The sequence below is a fragment of the Balaenoptera ricei genome, chromosome 7 (assembly GCF_028023285.1).
Source record: "Balaenoptera ricei isolate mBalRic1 chromosome 7, mBalRic1.hap2, whole genome shotgun sequence".
Classification (NCBI taxonomy): domain Eukaryota; kingdom Metazoa; phylum Chordata; class Mammalia; order Artiodactyla; family Balaenopteridae; genus Balaenoptera; species Balaenoptera ricei.
Genome location: NC_082645.1, coordinates 47644305 through 47660506, shown reverse-complemented (window position 1 = coordinate 47660506; position 16202 = coordinate 47644305). Strand labels below are relative to the sequence as shown.

The 16202-nt window shown below is 40.0% G+C and overlaps 1 protein-coding gene and 1 non-coding gene across 4 annotated transcripts in view; both read left to right on the top strand.

Annotated features, from left to right (window-relative positions):
- Positions 1-16202, top strand: part of CCDC148 (coiled-coil domain containing 148) — a 482246-nt gene that overhangs the window by 424421 nt on the left and 41623 nt on the right. For all 3 annotated transcript variants that reach the window (XR_009504110.1, XR_009504104.1, XR_009504105.1), the window contains exon 19: positions 8536-8591. The gene's annotated coding sequence lies outside the window, so the exon portion shown is untranslated. The remainder of the gene's footprint in view (positions 1-8535; positions 8592-16202) is intronic.
- Positions 15836-15938, top strand: LOC132369446 (U6 spliceosomal RNA). Its single transcript, XR_009504419.1, has one exon. It is a non-coding gene; the product is annotated as a U6 spliceosomal RNA (small nuclear RNA).

The window sequence follows — 16202 nt, the reverse complement described above, 5'->3', positions numbered from 1 at the left end:
CAGGTGTCTTCTTTCTCTGGTTTCAGTCACCATTCTGTCCTTTGTCATTTCAGGCCTTGGAGAATAATAGTACCCTTCTATTAGCCCAGGTTACTGCACTACCCCTTGAGATTTCCCTATAACCTGCCAACACCTTTGTTAATAATCCCTTTATTAAACTCTCATCAAATTACCCAACTCAAGTGGACCATCTGTTTCCTGCTACTAATTTGATGCTTACACAAGATCTCTGCTTAGGCAAGGCAGAAACAGGTATTTTGGAAAATTGTAATGGGAGATGATCAGGACCCAGCTACCTGGAAATTGAGGCCCCACAGGTAGGAATTTAAGTTACTCTTGACACAGAGGGACAAAGGAGAAACTTCTTTATTGAAAATTAGTGATGCAGAGAAGTGAATAAATTTACTGACACCTGGAGGTACCAAGCTCAGATTATTGATAATAACATAAGATTTACTGTGCTTTTATCATAGGCCAGACATTGTGCTATGCTCTTAATACATTATTACATTTTAGATTATTTCACCCACTTTACTGGGTGAGAAAACTGGGTGCATTGATCATTGCTGTTTTGTCTACCCAGCATCCCTCCCTCAACATCTTCCAGTAACAAAACTGTTTTCTGCAAGGAACTCATTTTACATGTTTTAGGTAGGGCTAACTTTGGCCTTGCCAGAGTGCACCTCCCATGTGCAATATTTGGTTCAGTGATGAACATGTAACCCAGACAGACCAGTAAATCTTCCTTGAGTTGTTTTTTTTTTTTTTTTTTTTAACAAATTTATTTATTTATTTTTGGCTGCGTTGTGTCTTCGTTGCTGCGCGTGGGCTTTCTCTAGTTGTGGAGAGCGGGGGCTACTCTTCGTTGCGGCACATGGGCTTCTCATTATGGTGGCCTCTCTTGTTGCGGAGCACGGGCTCTAGGCGCATGGGCTTCAGTAGTTGTGGCTTGCGGGCTCTAGAGAGCAGGCTCAGTAGCTGTGGCACACGGGCTTAGTTGCTTCGCGGCATGTGGGATCTTCCCGGACCAGGGTTCGAACCTGTGTCCCCAGCATTGGCAGGTGGATTCTTAACCACTGTGCCACCAGGGAAGTCCCCTTCCTTGAGTTTTGATATATGAACTTAGGGAAAGAGCTAGAAGGATAATGATGTTAGCTGCCACTTCTTGTGGCCACCTTTCCCTAGGCTTGGAGGAAGCCATCTCCAGTAAGAAATCATACAGTATTATGCAAAGAGAACCAGCGAGAAGAGATAGATGGAGAAAGCCAAGAGCAAGCCCAGGAGAGATGACCTCATTTCCTCCTGCATCCACTGTCGTCAAGTAGCTTCTATCCCTAGGTTTTTCTTATGAGCCAAAAAATATATATTTTTTTACTTAATGTCAGCTGAGTTTCTGTTATTTATCATCAAAAATATCCTATAAATATATTGAGGTTTACTTAGAGATTCTTCAGCTGAGCAGTGATCAAGACATGTGTGTGAGGAAACCACCCAAGGTTGGGGAAAGACACTCAAATGGAGCAGGTGGAACCATCCTCAGAGCCCACATAGATTCAGAAATAGTTGGTGATCCCACAAGCCAGAATGAAAAAACTTTCTGATACATGGGACACCACGTAGAGTACTCAGAATGTATTACATGGTTAGTAGGGAAGAACATCAGTCCTCAACTTTGTTAGTCCTGCATTACAAACCTTAAACGCAAGCGTTAAAAGGATCAAACTGTTTCTAAGTAAATTAACTATATCCTAGAACAAAGCGTGAGAATGCATATAGAAATACAAGAATATGCAGCATCTAAAAATGTAAAGGTCACACTTGCTGGTATCCAATCAAAAATTACCAGGCATGCAAAGAAGTAGGAAAATATAATGCATATGATGGAGAAAAACCAATTAAAACTAACCCAGAATGACACAGATAATAGAACTAAGTAGTCAAGGGCGTGGTAACCACGTGTTCAAAAAAGTAGAGGAAGCCATAAATGTGTTAGGGAAAAAAAACAGATGATGGCATGAAAATGACCCAAATCAAACTTCTAGAGTTGAAAAATACAAGTCTAAAATGAAAAATATACTGAATGGAATTAAGTGCAGATCAGACACTGAAGGATAAAGCACTAGTGAATTCAAAGACATGTCAATAGAGACTATTCAGAATAAAACCCAGAGAGAAAAATAACTAAAAAAAAAATCAGTAGAGCATCAGTGAGTTGTGGGACCAGCCCAAGCAGCCTCCTATACATGTAATTATAGTCCCCAAAGGAAAGGAGAGAGAATAGGGGACAAAAAAAAATTTGAAGAAATAATGGCTGAAATTTTTCCAAATTTGTTGAAAAATGTAAACATCCAGATCTAAGAAACTCAGTAAACCCTAACTGAAAGAAGCATGAAGAACCCATACCAAAGCACATCACAATCAAATCAGGGAGCCTGTCTCAATGGCAGCATTCCTGACAGTCATACCTGGCCTTCCAATGAGGGCAACCACAGAGTGTTTTAAAGATGCAAATATTCTTAATATCACTAATTTATCAGAGGCTTAATGAAAGGAATGAATTTTGGGCCATCTAGTGGAACAGAAGTGTGGGGATGGATATGTAAGTTGCACATGATAAATTCAGTCTAGTAGTCTTATCTCCCTAAGCCTGTGGGTTCCCTCCTCCACATCATGCCAAGGAAGCTCTGGCCTATCATCTCATTAAATGTAGGCCACCACCAAGTCCAAGTTTTAGTCAGTCAACCAAGGAAGATGTTAGAGTCACCTTCAGCTGCACAGGCTAACACATTAAAATCTCTAGGGAAGTGCTCTTATATCAATGAGTTCAACCCAATCTACTGTTATATCTTCTTTGGACAAATGCCCTTAAAATGCACCACTACAAATGTTCCCCACGTTTCTGTTGATACATATAATTAGTAAGACCTTGAAAGTCCTTGGGGGTGTAAGTTATTTTCTCCTAGATCATAATGCGTACCCATTCCCTGGAACATGCTGGATTTGACCCAGTCCACAGGTTCAGTGGTAAGAGGGGAGGGTTTTGGTAAATTTTGCAGAGAATGGACATCCCCTTTCAAGGCATTTGCCCCAGAGAAAATTATCACAGGGTTTCCCCAGCAAAAGAAGTATAACAATGGACTAAAAGCTCATGGAAATACATGGCCTTACCGCAGACCCATTTCTTAGAAAAGGCTAGGCTATTGAAAGCTAGAATGGCTTACCAAAGACTCATGTATGGTGGCAGTTGAGAGACAACAGCCTGAAAAGGTGGAGTTCTGTATATGCTTTGAATCGGAGACCATTACATGATGGCATCTCCCCCATAGCCAATATACATAGATCTGAAAATTAAGAAGCAGGAGTAAAGGAACAATCGATCCTGAAAAGGGAATTCAAAAATTTATCTCTAGAGAAACCAGAATTTGCTAATATTTTTATTTATTTAATTTATTTTTTATTTTCTATTTTTTTAAATTGGGGTGTTGTTTTTTTTTTTTTAACTTTTGGGTTTTATTTATTTATTTATTTATGGCTGTGTTGGGTCTTCGTTTCTGTGCGAGGGCTTTCTCCAGTTGCGGCGAGCGGGGGCCACTCTTCATCGTGGTGCGCGGGCCTCTCATTGTCGCGACCTCTTTTGTTGCGGAGCACAGGCTCCAGACGTGCAGGCTCAGTAGTTGTGGCTCACGGGCCCAGTTGCTCCACGGCATGTGGGATCTTCCCAGACCAGGGCTCGAACCCGTATCCCCTGCATTGGCAGGCAGATTCTCAACCACTGCGCCACCAGGGAAGACCTGCTAATATTTTTAAAATAGCTAATAGCCTTCTCTCCATTACTACTAAGAAACAGTGTTCTAAAAAACATTGAACTCCAACTTTAGCTACCTAAAAATGTGAGGGATCTTTATACATGTTCAATGTTGTATATTGTAAAGTGATTACCTTATAATAAGAGAAATGAGCAAAGATGCCCAAAATGAGCAGTCGAGTACCTGGAAGCAAAACAAAAAATAGGAGAGCCAGAAACAAAATATTACGTGGTATCCCGAATATGTTTTATTAATTCCCTAGTAAGTTCTCCAGTTCATCCTCCTATTTGATCTACTAATCAAACAGAGAAGCAGTCCTCCTGATGTTATAGGCAGACAAATTACCCTTAGTGTTTAGGGCACTTTTCCAAAGAAATGTTATGAGAAAACAATAGGGAAGGATCTCTGCATGTGGCCCTTCTTTAGCCTGCAGCACTCTGCTACTACAGTGGTGTGAGGACACACTGCTGAGGTTAAAAGTTAAAGGTCAAGTTGATATTATTCTCTTGGTCCTTTAGTTCAGTTTAAAGATGCAGATATTCTTAATATCACTAATTTATCACTCAGAGGCTTAATGAAAGGAATGAATTTTGGGCCATCTAGTGGAACAGAAGTGTGGGGATGGATATGTAAGTTGCACATGATATAAATATACTAAATAGATTTTTAGATAGATTTTTAAATAGATTTTTAGCCTCAATGTACTAAATAGATTTAGATACAAACTTTAAACAAAGCTTCATGCAAACAGGCATTCTCACACTGAACTGGGACTATATATTGGTAAAACCAATCTGTAGGGCAGTTTAGCAATATATCAAGGACCTTAAAAGTATGCATGTCCTTTGAATAGGATATTTCACTTTAGCCTAAGAAAATAAGTTTTTTTACAGTGGTCTTCATAGGAAAGAAAGAAAGGGAGGGAGGGAGGAAGGAAGGAAGTAAGGACGAAAGAAAGAAAGAAAGGAAATGCCCAAGAAAACTGTTAAAGGTTTTTAAAATTATTAATGCTCAGGAAGTTCTTAGAATAATTTTTCTAGAGTTTTTGTATTTAAAAATTTTTCTGTAATGAAAAAAAAAATTTTTTTTTAAAAGAATCAGAGTAGCCACCTACCTCAAAGAGTATTATGAATTCATGATTAAAGAAGCTGATTAAAAACAAGGCACCAGTGCAGTACTGCTCAAATAGCATGTTCTTCCAAAATACCCTCCCCCATCTTCTATAATAGCTGCCTGCCTTTCAGTGGCCTGTAGCCTCAAAAATGTTGTGAAATTGTGCCAATGTGTGTTCCATCATCCCTTAATTATTTGTGCCAACTGATGGGAGCTGAAATATGGAAAGCATCAAAAAGATAATCCTAAATTAATTTGTTCTTGGACTTGGAATACAACCAGACACATGTGTTTAGACATGAATGTATTTACCCCCCACTAAACCTCATACCATTTCCTCACCACTTCTTGGCTTGGCTCCCACTTACAGCACTGGGGAGGTCCCAGGAACCAAAGAAAATCTGAGCAAGGATTGTCTGGTGATGGAGATTTGGCTCTGAATTGTGGATATTTGTATGTAGAAATGCAAAAACATCCATATATAATTGTCCACATATTTATATTTCACCTACAGTAGTTAATTTCCCATAGTTCTTTGATTAAAAGGAGAGTTTTATTTGTGCAGAATCCTCCAGATTTGGTGAAAGTGGTGACTGTGGTAATGGAAAGAAGTCTTGGCAGGACTGGTTACCTAATTTATGAAACCCAATGTAAAATAAAAATGTGGGACCTCTTGTTCTAAAATTACTAAGAATTTTAAGATGGTGACAGCAGAGCACTATACCAAGCACAGAGCCTGGTATGAATGCACAGGTCACATGCCCATGAAGCCAGTCCTGAGGCTTAGAGTCAGGTAGACATGACATCAAATTCTAGGTTTTTCATTTACAAGCTGAGTGTCTTGAGTAAGTTATTTAAACTTTTAAAGCTTCAGTTTTCTCCTCTGTAAAATAGGAATAATGATTATGTATCATTCTCAAGAGTATTGTGGCGATTAAGAGAGAACATTATACTAAGTGTATAGCATAGTGCCTGGCTTGTGGACACTCTGTCTTTTTTTGTCCTACATGCTACAGTTAGAGTTCTAAAATGTAACCTTGAGGGTCTCTCCCCGACTTAAAACTATTTTTAGTTACCCATTGTCTACGAAACAAAATGGAAATGCATATTACAGACAATGAAGACCTTCGCTGTTCGGGTTTCATCCACTTTTCTAGACTTGCCACCTACCACTCTCACACGTGTATCAAGGTCCAAAATATAATTTGTGAGCATTTTCACTTTTCCTTAAGGGTCAGTAATTATAATAAACATAGGTGACATATGTTAACAAGACAACAAGCCCAAAAATGGAGTCACTTATGCTAAGTCCCAGGTCACCAAACCGAGAGTTAATTACAGTTTCCACTCTCCCAGAAATGGAACCTTAAACCAGTCAGTCAGGAATCTCCTGATCATCACTAGTTAGGTAATCTGCCCGATAGACTCCTGTCATCCCCTAAAGGAAAATACCTTTGCAATAACCAGCCTCCTTTTTTGCCTAGTAAAAAAAGCCTGCTCCCTTCTGCCTATAAAAATCTTTCATTTGGTACAGCTCCTTGGAGCTCCTTTCTGTCTGCTAGATTGGATGCTGCCCAATTCAAACCGAGTTTTGCTTGAATAAACTCTTAAAATTTTTAATATATCTCAATTTATCTTCTGACACATATAATAAATGTTTCTTTGTGCCAGGCACTGTGCTAAACATTCTGTTGGAAGGAAGTCTCATTGTCCACTCCTGATGTTTTCTCCCATGAGAGGGAGCTCCATGAGCTGTAACCCTCCTGGATACGTCCACCTCCTCACCCTCCCTGGGAAGAGTGATTTGTCTCATTGGTGAGCTTGGAAGAAACTGGGTATTTATAATCCAGCCTCTTCCTTTCTCTGTAGCAAATCCCCCCACAGGGAGCATATGCTCCCAATTGATCTCAGGGAAACTGTAAGCTTAGTAGCAAAAACCTTTGCCCAGTGGGAGACCTATTGCCTAGGACTGTGACCAGGTGGTAAATCTATTTCTGGTGTTCCAGGTCAGGAAGCCTGTACTCTCCAGTGTCAGCGTTATTGATGATATTGTCTCCTGTTTGCCTTACTCTTTGCCTATTTCTTAATTGGTTCAGGACTTGGGTGAGGAGAATGGGTATTTATAAAAGCTATGCAAATACCCCAATACAATCTACATCTATGAGCTCCTTTCAGTCTCATAACTACCATATGAGATAAGCATTTTTCTCATCCAGTTTTTTACAGATAAGTGAGGAATACCGATCAAGTAAGTGGCGTAGTCAAGATCTGAACTAGGTCTATCTAATGCCGAAGATTATGCTCTTAAAATTTTCCATTTTGTTTTTGCGTGTAAGTTTCATAATAAACGATAAGAACATTCAAATTTTGGGTTGAAAAGAAAGCTAACACAGTATTATATCCAGTATACTTATATTCTATTTGGCAGAAAAGTAAGCCAAGCTAAACTTAAATTCAGCAAATGCTGAATTTTATTTTAGGAAGAGCAAGCTGCAACCATAACAAAGAACTGTATTTACAGCTAACAGCAATAACCATGTTACTCTATAGGTCTTAGACACTACGAACTGAAACTACATTTCGTTATTTACAGGGTCTGAAAGGTAAACAGTAAAAGGTATTTTTTTGGAGATTTCTCATTAGCAACTACAAAACTAGCAATTTTGTGAGGAATTATGTTGTCTATCCTTTCTCAAAACACACGCAAGACATTTCTTTGATGGTGAACCCATTCTGATTCCAACATCCGACTATTTTCAACATTCTGGGAACTCCTCCACACCCTGCCTATCTCTGGGAAGGTTTGATTCCCTACCCACTTGGTGAAAAGAAAGGAATTTAGAACATTTGAGGTAGCAGACTGCCTACTTATGACCTCCTGAGGAATAAGCTCTGCCTACCTAGTCCCTTCATGCAGGTACATGAATGAGTCATCAAAAATTCACTAACACTTCAGTTATTTATGCTGATGGCAGTTGTGCTAATAAGAGAAATGACAAAAGGGTGCAGTGCCCAAGAATTTGTAGACCTGGCAGAGTTAATGCATCCACTTATATCCGTAACTCAACCCCTCCTCCATATGATCCTGATTATTGTGTTCCATAAGAATTCCTACCAAGACTCCACCCCAGTTCACCCCTCTCTCTTGTGGTCTTAAGAATGTCAGTGCTATGCAGTATTTTCCTCTTTATCACGTCTATATCCCTTCATGCTTTGCTCACCAAGATGTGTTTTTCTCTCGTCATGTTTGTTTAAGCCTATTGATTCAATGCATTATATTTCTACCAGGGAAGCAATACTAACAAAATATGTAGTTTGACACATACAAAGTACTGCCACGTATATGCACACTTTTGTGTGTATACATCTTTCCTGCCATTCCCATGTACATTGCCGGACTTGACATTTCTTTTTTTTTTTAATAAAAAGCTTGCCACTCATGATTATCTCTTTAACATTCTATCCAAAATTGCAGCTGGAAAGACAAAGAAAAGAAGGTGAAGGAAGGTAATTTGCACTTCTTGTAACCTTCATTATTTATCAAATACGGTTTTTTTTAATAACCATCTTTGTAGCACTTCAAGACATGCCTAACTGCCAGTGTTCACTTTTACAGGCCCAGTGGATAATGGAACTCCCAGAGAATCCTGGCTTGGAAAGGCAATCAATAAGGTTAGTTTGACACTACTCTCTATTGAAGGAATTGTCTTTTCTTTGAGAGAGAAGGTTGACTGATGGCAACCAGAAGGGGTTCTAGAGAACAGCTGTAGACTCAGAGCACGGATTTTAGTCTGCATGAGTGCAGCACCCTGTGTACAAAAACGTTTCACTTTTATCGCCTCACTGACATTCATATACCCTGGTGACATAGGGAATGTTTTGCCCATTTTTTAAATTGATAACTTGAGGCACAGACAGGTGAATGACTGGCTCAAGAACATGTAGAGAATTCAGGAGCATGGCACCAACATAGAAGGCTGTCCGACTCAAGGTTGAGAATTCCACATCAGGCTCTATGGGCCTTTTACTCCCCCCAATAGTCTCTTGTTGCCTGCCTTCAATATTCTCCTGCCAACAGCGACCCTTACCTCTTTGGTTTAAGCAGGCGGTTCTAAATAGTTGTTGTTGGTTACCGTGGTAACAGATGCCTAGGTTTCAGCTTCAAATGCCCCTTTTAATGAGGCAATTTCAAGAATATTCATGATAAATTACCAGACCACAAACTTAACTGTGGGAAATTTTGCTTTGGAAAATCTAATAAAAAGAAAGCAGAAAGAATGAGCAGCAAATGCGTTAGAGAAAATGGGGCCAGATTTGGAGAGGCAAATGGAAGGGAAGCCAGGCCTGACTACCAAAAGCCAGATCAGAATCAATTCAAACCAGAGCTTTAAATTATAAATGGTCCCTGAAGGGCTACCCGCCAGACGGAGCCAAGATTCCTCAGGAGGAAGAATGGTAAAATGAGAGGTGGAGAGGGCAGGAGTTGAGTACATCCTGCAGGAGGCTGCATATTTTAAAGAGCTTCAGTTTTCTGTTTTATTGCTGACTGTGGTGACTAAATGTTAGCAACAATCTTCCTCTTGTTTCTCCATTTATGAGACCAAGAGACACTGTGACCTGGAGAGGACACACTTAACTAGACTGTGGAATTTGGCATACATGAACTTCATGAGCAACCTAGGTTATCCACAAGTCCCAGAGACATAGCAGTCTTGATAATGTTCCAGGATTCTGGTATTAACCTCTTAGCTCTTCTACCTACTAAAAATCTCACAGAAAGATAAAAGAAATTTAATACATCGCTACACGATTACATGGAAAGAAACATCATAATTACTTAAAGGAAGACACGTCAATAATCCTTTTACGTTTTAATATAAAAACGTGCCTTGCCTATGTAGGACAGTTGAAGTGTACACCCCGTTGAAGGCAAAAGGACAGCCTAAAAGAGCTTTCACAGCCATTTTAAATCTCTGGCCAAGCTCCTTAGGTCACTGCAGGGCCGTCTTACTCTTGCTGCTCGCGGAGAGCACCAGGGAGCAGATGCGTTACAGTTTGTGACAGGAGAACAGCCTGTGGATCCCGCCTACTCCCTCCGGTCCATCTGGGAGGTGGGTGAGGCAGGGAGCCCACAGAGAGGGAGGCTCTCCTGGGAATCCCTGGGGGTACCCTGGTTATTGGTGCTTTATTTTCGGTAGATGGCACTGTGTCTATTGCGATAAGCAAAAAGAGAGTCTAGAAAGGAAATATAATTGTTTCTGGAGAAAGCATACTGCATTTGAAAATAATGCATGGTATATATTTTTTTACTGAGTAACATTATAACGCAAATACTATTCAGTGTTCATGTTAGCACTCTCTTTTGGAGCTCAAGGAACTTTATGATTTATTATTCTGGCTCAGACTCAGGGCTGTGGTGGAGCCCAGGGCCATTCTATGAGGGATATAGTTGGGATAAGAGTAAATCACTCTGAATGTTCACCCACTTTACCACCCAAACACATACATCAGCACCTGTACTCTGTCTATGCCTGGATTCCCACCCTGGGCACTGGATTCCCCTTTACCTGAGACAGAACACTCTGACACCTTGGTTCCTGCCCGGCACACAGGAATCCTCACATCCCCAGAGTCAAAGCAACCAGATCAGTTTCTTACACATGGGTGGTCCTATGTAGTAGATACTGTTAGTTTCCCATGCATGCTTTTTCCTTTATAACAGACATCTAAATATTTTTTTCTCTCTTCTGAGTGCTTTCAGGAAAGTAGTCCCCAGCACCAGAAGATGAATCAAGTTTATTTTAGGCCGATTGTGGTCTCCCATTTAAAAATGGGAGAAGAACCTCAAGTTTGCTTCTTAGAAAATGAACTCTAAACACAGTGTGGAGGGTAGAGTAGATGAAAAGAGGCTCTGTGAGTCAAGCGCTGTGTATGCACTTAATAGAATATTCTCTTTTATTCCTTATTATAATCTTGAGGTAGGTACTATGCTACCCATTTTACAGATGAGAAGACTGAAGCTCAGAAAGGTTAAACAACCTACCTAAAATCACCCTTGCTATTGACTGAGCTTATGATGAGATTCTAACCATTAGAGAAGTCTGCTGTGGGACTTCTGGGAAAGGGACATGCAAGGAGAAACCTCCCATTTCTGTCCCTTGATATGACCTTTTGAATATGACCCCTTGGACTGCAGCATTGATCTTGAGACAATTACAGGAGCCACCCTAAGAGAGTAAGACAGAAGTCTGAGGATGACAGAGTAGAATGATGGAAAGGACCTGGGATCTTGATGATGCTGTGGAGCTCTGAATTAACCACCCCTCAAACTTCAGATTTATGTTTCAGCCTCTTAGAAACATATCTTCTGTTACCTGTAGCACCAGCCTCCCAAATCCTAACTAATACAACCTAAGACCCTAGCCATAATTATTTAGAAAGATGATTAGTGCCTGAGCCAAAAGCAGCTATCCATAGGATAACTGCCAAGGACTCAGGATATGAGAGTCCCCCCATCAGGACCTCTCTGCTGGATCACACCTAATGAGACCAATCAGACTCTTTCTGGGGGAGCCTGAATAGCATTTTCTCCCACCTCTTCAGGAACTTCCCTCCATCAATGAACTCATCTCTCTTCTGTATCGTCAATGTTTTCTGCTTATACTAGCACCTTCTTAAATACCATTTAAATTGTTCATAGTAAAAAAACTAACATAACACCTCTATCAGATATTGACTGTCTTACATATAACACTCTAACTAGCTTCTTTCTTTCACAATCAACTTAGTTGTCTCCAATTCCTACCCTTCAAGTCACTCTTCAGCCCACGGCAGTTTACACCTGCAGTGCTCCAACAGGACATCATCTCTTAAAGACGTTACAGGATGGTCATAAAATAGGTTATCAACTGAGTAACAGACAGACCAAAAACTTAGTCATTTAAAACAGCAGCCACCCGAGGTCTACTTTTTAAAATTTAAGAAAAGATTGCACTGTAAACATATGACAGATAGTATAGCACAGTAGTTAAGAGCAAAAATGAGTTATAAAGTCCAACAGACCTGAACTGGTAATCCTAGATTCCTTAAGTAACAATGAATGGGTTTCTTAAATTCTCTATGCTTTTGTTTATTCAAATATAAAATGAGAATACCAACTTACATGGTGGCCATAAGAATTCTACTACAAAGTCACAGCCTATCACTCTGATCACAGCACTTGCTAGCCACCTGATACATTCTTCTTTATTTTTCTTTTATTGTCTATGACTACCAGCCCCACACTGGAATATCAACTCCTTAAGAGCACAGATATTATTTGTCCTGTTCATCACTGCATTCCCAGTATGGGTAATAGTTCCAAGCACTCAGTAGATGCTCAGCAGATGGATGGTGAATGGAAAGAAGGAATGGAGGGAGGCAGGCAGAGAGGGATGGGATGAGAAGAAAAGGAGAGAAGGAAAGATGAAAAATGGAGAGTACTAAAATAAAACTTAAAAAAATGGTAAACAAAAACAAACAAACAAAAAACTCTTTAGAAGCAGACCCCTCCACATGCCTCCAAAGGAAGATGCAGACCTGTATGCTTCCGGATTTTCCCACCAAAAACCCACACAATTCCTTTACTATTCCAGCCAAGTATGGCCTAGCCCTACCCTCATACCTGTTTTTCTTGGTTTAGTAATAAAGAAACATAGATGGAAATAAAGAAGAGATATCAGGTAGAAAGATATAAAATAGTGGGAAAAATATTATAAGTGGAGTCAAGTACCACCACCATTTACTAGAAGTGAACTTTCAGCACCAATATTAATATTTTTTCCTGTTGTATCTGTAAAGTGATAATAAGTAATATGTACATAACAATTTTTAATTTACTCAAATCTCATTTTTATAACTAACTACTTCACAACAAGTAACATGCTAAGGCAACATCAGTAGATGAAAAAAAGTAGTCCCTGGCCCCAAGGAATGTTGCGCAGGAGAAGACAGAGATATGTAAAAAATACAATTACAATACAGTATAGCAAGTGCAACTGTCAGGCATGCAGAAGGGCAAGGGTAGCAAAAAGGATCACAAAACTAAAAAGAAGACTGCACAAAAGGCATAATATGTAAATTGAGTTTTGAAAAATGAAGTGGGTTTCCCAGGTGCCCCATAGGGAGAAAGGAATTCTTGGAGGAGGGAAAATCATAATTGAAGACAGTGAATTGTTCATATAATCCAGAAGTGAAGTAGGCAATGGCAGGAGAAATGATTGGACACAGGCGTCATGAATACTTGTATGTCTGCATTTTAGCAAGTCCATTCTAATGGAAACTTTGAGGATCAACTCGGGGGTGGGAGGCCGCGGGGGGGACAGAAGTAGTCATTCCTACAAGAAACACTGGAACCAGTTTCTACCAACCCACCAAAAAAACGACTTCAAAGGCAACGTGGTATCACAGGAAGGGCTTTTTTTTGTTTGTTTTAATTTTTATTTATTTATTTATTTATTTTTGTCTGTGTTGGGTCTTCGTTTCTGTGCGAGGGCTTTCTCTAGTTGCGGCGAGCGGGGGCCACTCTTTATTGCGGTGCGCGGGCCTCTCACTGTCGTGGCCTCTCTTGTAGCGGAGCACAAGCTCCAGACGCACAGGCTCAGTAGTTGTGGCTCACGAGCCTAGTTGCTCCGCAGCATGTGGGATCTTCCCAGACCAGGGCTAGAACCCATGTCCCCTGCATTGGCAGGCAGATTCTCAACCACCGCACCACCAGGGAAGCCCAAGGGCTTGTTTTATTGTTTGTTTGTTTTTAGTTCATTAGGCATCACTTAAAATTCTGATTCCACAGTGCACTTGCTTTGGGATCTTGAACAACATTCATAACCTCTGCAAGTTCGAGTATAATAAGTTTATGTGATTACCTTCATCTGTAATATCCCTGCGCTGCAATCTTAATGGAAACTCAAGTTCAGGTCAAAGACTAGTTTCTCTGTGACTTCTCCTCTGAATTGATTCAAAAGCCATCTCTCCCGTCCTCATTTGGCTTCTCTTATGGACTCTCATAAGAACTTCTATGACCTCTTTGGTTTTTTGTTGTTGCTGTTGTCTGTTTGTTTGTTTTTTAATTGAAGTATAGTTGATTTAAAATGTCGTGTTACTTTCAGGTGTACAGCACAGTGATTCCTTTTTCACATTCTTTTCCCTTATAAGTTATTACAAAATATTGAGTATAGTTCCCGGTGCCATAGAGGAGATCCTTGTTGTATCTATTCTATGCCTTCTTTGAATGACCGTAGCACTTGTTGTCTGTATCATTTTTATGTCTGTTGTGGCTTTGTGACTGAAAATGAAAATTTTCTATTTGTTCAAAAAAAAAAAAAACCAGCAGCCACCATTTATCGTCTTTCATGACTCTGCAGATTGACTAAGCACAAGTGGATAATTCTGTCCTGCAGTGTGTTGTCTGGAGCTGTGGTCATCTGGAGGCTTGACTGGACTAGAGCCTCTACTATGGCTCATTCACAGGGCTGGTGGGAGGTGTTGGCACTTGGCTGGGAGCATGAGTCCTTCTCCTCATGGCACCTCCATATGTGGGGTTCCCACAGCATGAACGCTGGGTTTTTAGGGGGGGTGTTTCAAGCCTGTGAAAGTAGAAGCTGCCCAGTCTCAGAAGTTAAAAATCTCACTTCTGCCACATTTTATTGGTCAATGCAAACACAATTCAGTCCAGAGTCAAGGGGAGGGAAATAGACTTCACCTCTTGTGGGAGGAATAGGAAAGAATTTGCAGCCAACTTTAATATACAACTGTTATTAATGGTCTTCCTTATTGCTAATTACAGTGAAAATAATATGGTTTTTATTTTATGTGGCATCTCAATTATTGCAATATTTCGTTCTTTCAACTTCCATGACAGCCCACTCTCCTGGTTTTCTTGGTACCTCTGGAGCCACTCTCACCTTCTTGTGAAGAATCCTCTTCTTTTCCTCACAATCAAAATATTATTCCTTAGGATTCCATCCTTGGTCCTCTTCTGTTATCACTTTATATTTTTCTATTTATCTTATTGGACATTCTAATAAACTCTCAAGACTTCCATTACTATACACAGATTAATTATTCTCGAGTCTTTACTCATAGCCCCTGTTGCTCACTTAAGTTCCAACCTAGATATCCCATCTTCACTGAACATTTCCTATTTCCATTTAAGTATCTTATAATAATCACAAATTCAAAATGTCCAAAATTGAGCTCATCATATTTTCTCCCAAAGCTTCAATTTCAGTGTAATCTCTCTCTGTGAATAGCACCATAATTCCCTCAGTTACATAATGCAGAGAATTAATCATTTTGACTCCTTTCTTTTGCTCAACCCTATATCAAGTCACGAAAGGTAGTTAATATTATCTCTTTAATATCTTTCAAATTTGTTAAGTTGCCTGCATCTCTTCTCCAGTACTGTAGTACTGAACTCTAGTTCAGACCACTATCATCTTTTACCTGATATATTTCAGCATCTTTTATCTAGGCTTCTCACGTCAGATTGGCCTCCTCTTTTTTTTTTTTTTTTTTTAAATTTAATTTATTTATTTATTTATGGCTGTGTTGGGTCTTCGTTTCTGTGCGAGGGCTTTTCTCTCTAGTTGCGGCAAGTGGGGGCCACTCCTCATCGCGGTGCGCGGGCCTCTCACTATCGCGGCCTCTCTTGTTGCAGAGCACAGCCTCCAGACGCGCAGGCTCAGTAGGTGTGGCTCACAGGCCTAGCCGCTCCGTGGCATGTGGGATCTTCCCAGACCAGGGCTCGAACCCGTGTCCCCTGCATTGGCAGGCAGATTCTCAACCACTGCGCCACCAGGGAAGCCCCTGGCCTCCTCTTTAATTCATTTTCTACACTGAGGCCAGAGTAGTTTTTAATGGCAATATTCCATCGTGTTGTGCTCAATTTGACAGCATATATACTGAAATTGGAACAATACAGAGAAGACTAGCATGGCCCCTGTGCAAGAATGACAGATTTCTAAAGCATTCTTTATTTTTTTTCTTTGTTGTTGGGCACACAATCTATAAAGGTGTAATTTGCATGACAATGACAGCACAAATGAAGGGAGAGAGAAGATAAAGCCATGTAAGAGCAAAGTTTTTGTATACAATTGTAATTAAATTGGTATTAATCTGAACTAGATTCTTATAAATTAAGTTATTGTAATCCTTATAGCAACTTCTAAGGAAATAACTCAAAAAATATAGTAAGAGAATCAATAAGGGGAATAAAATAGAAAATATCCTTTTAACACAAAAGTA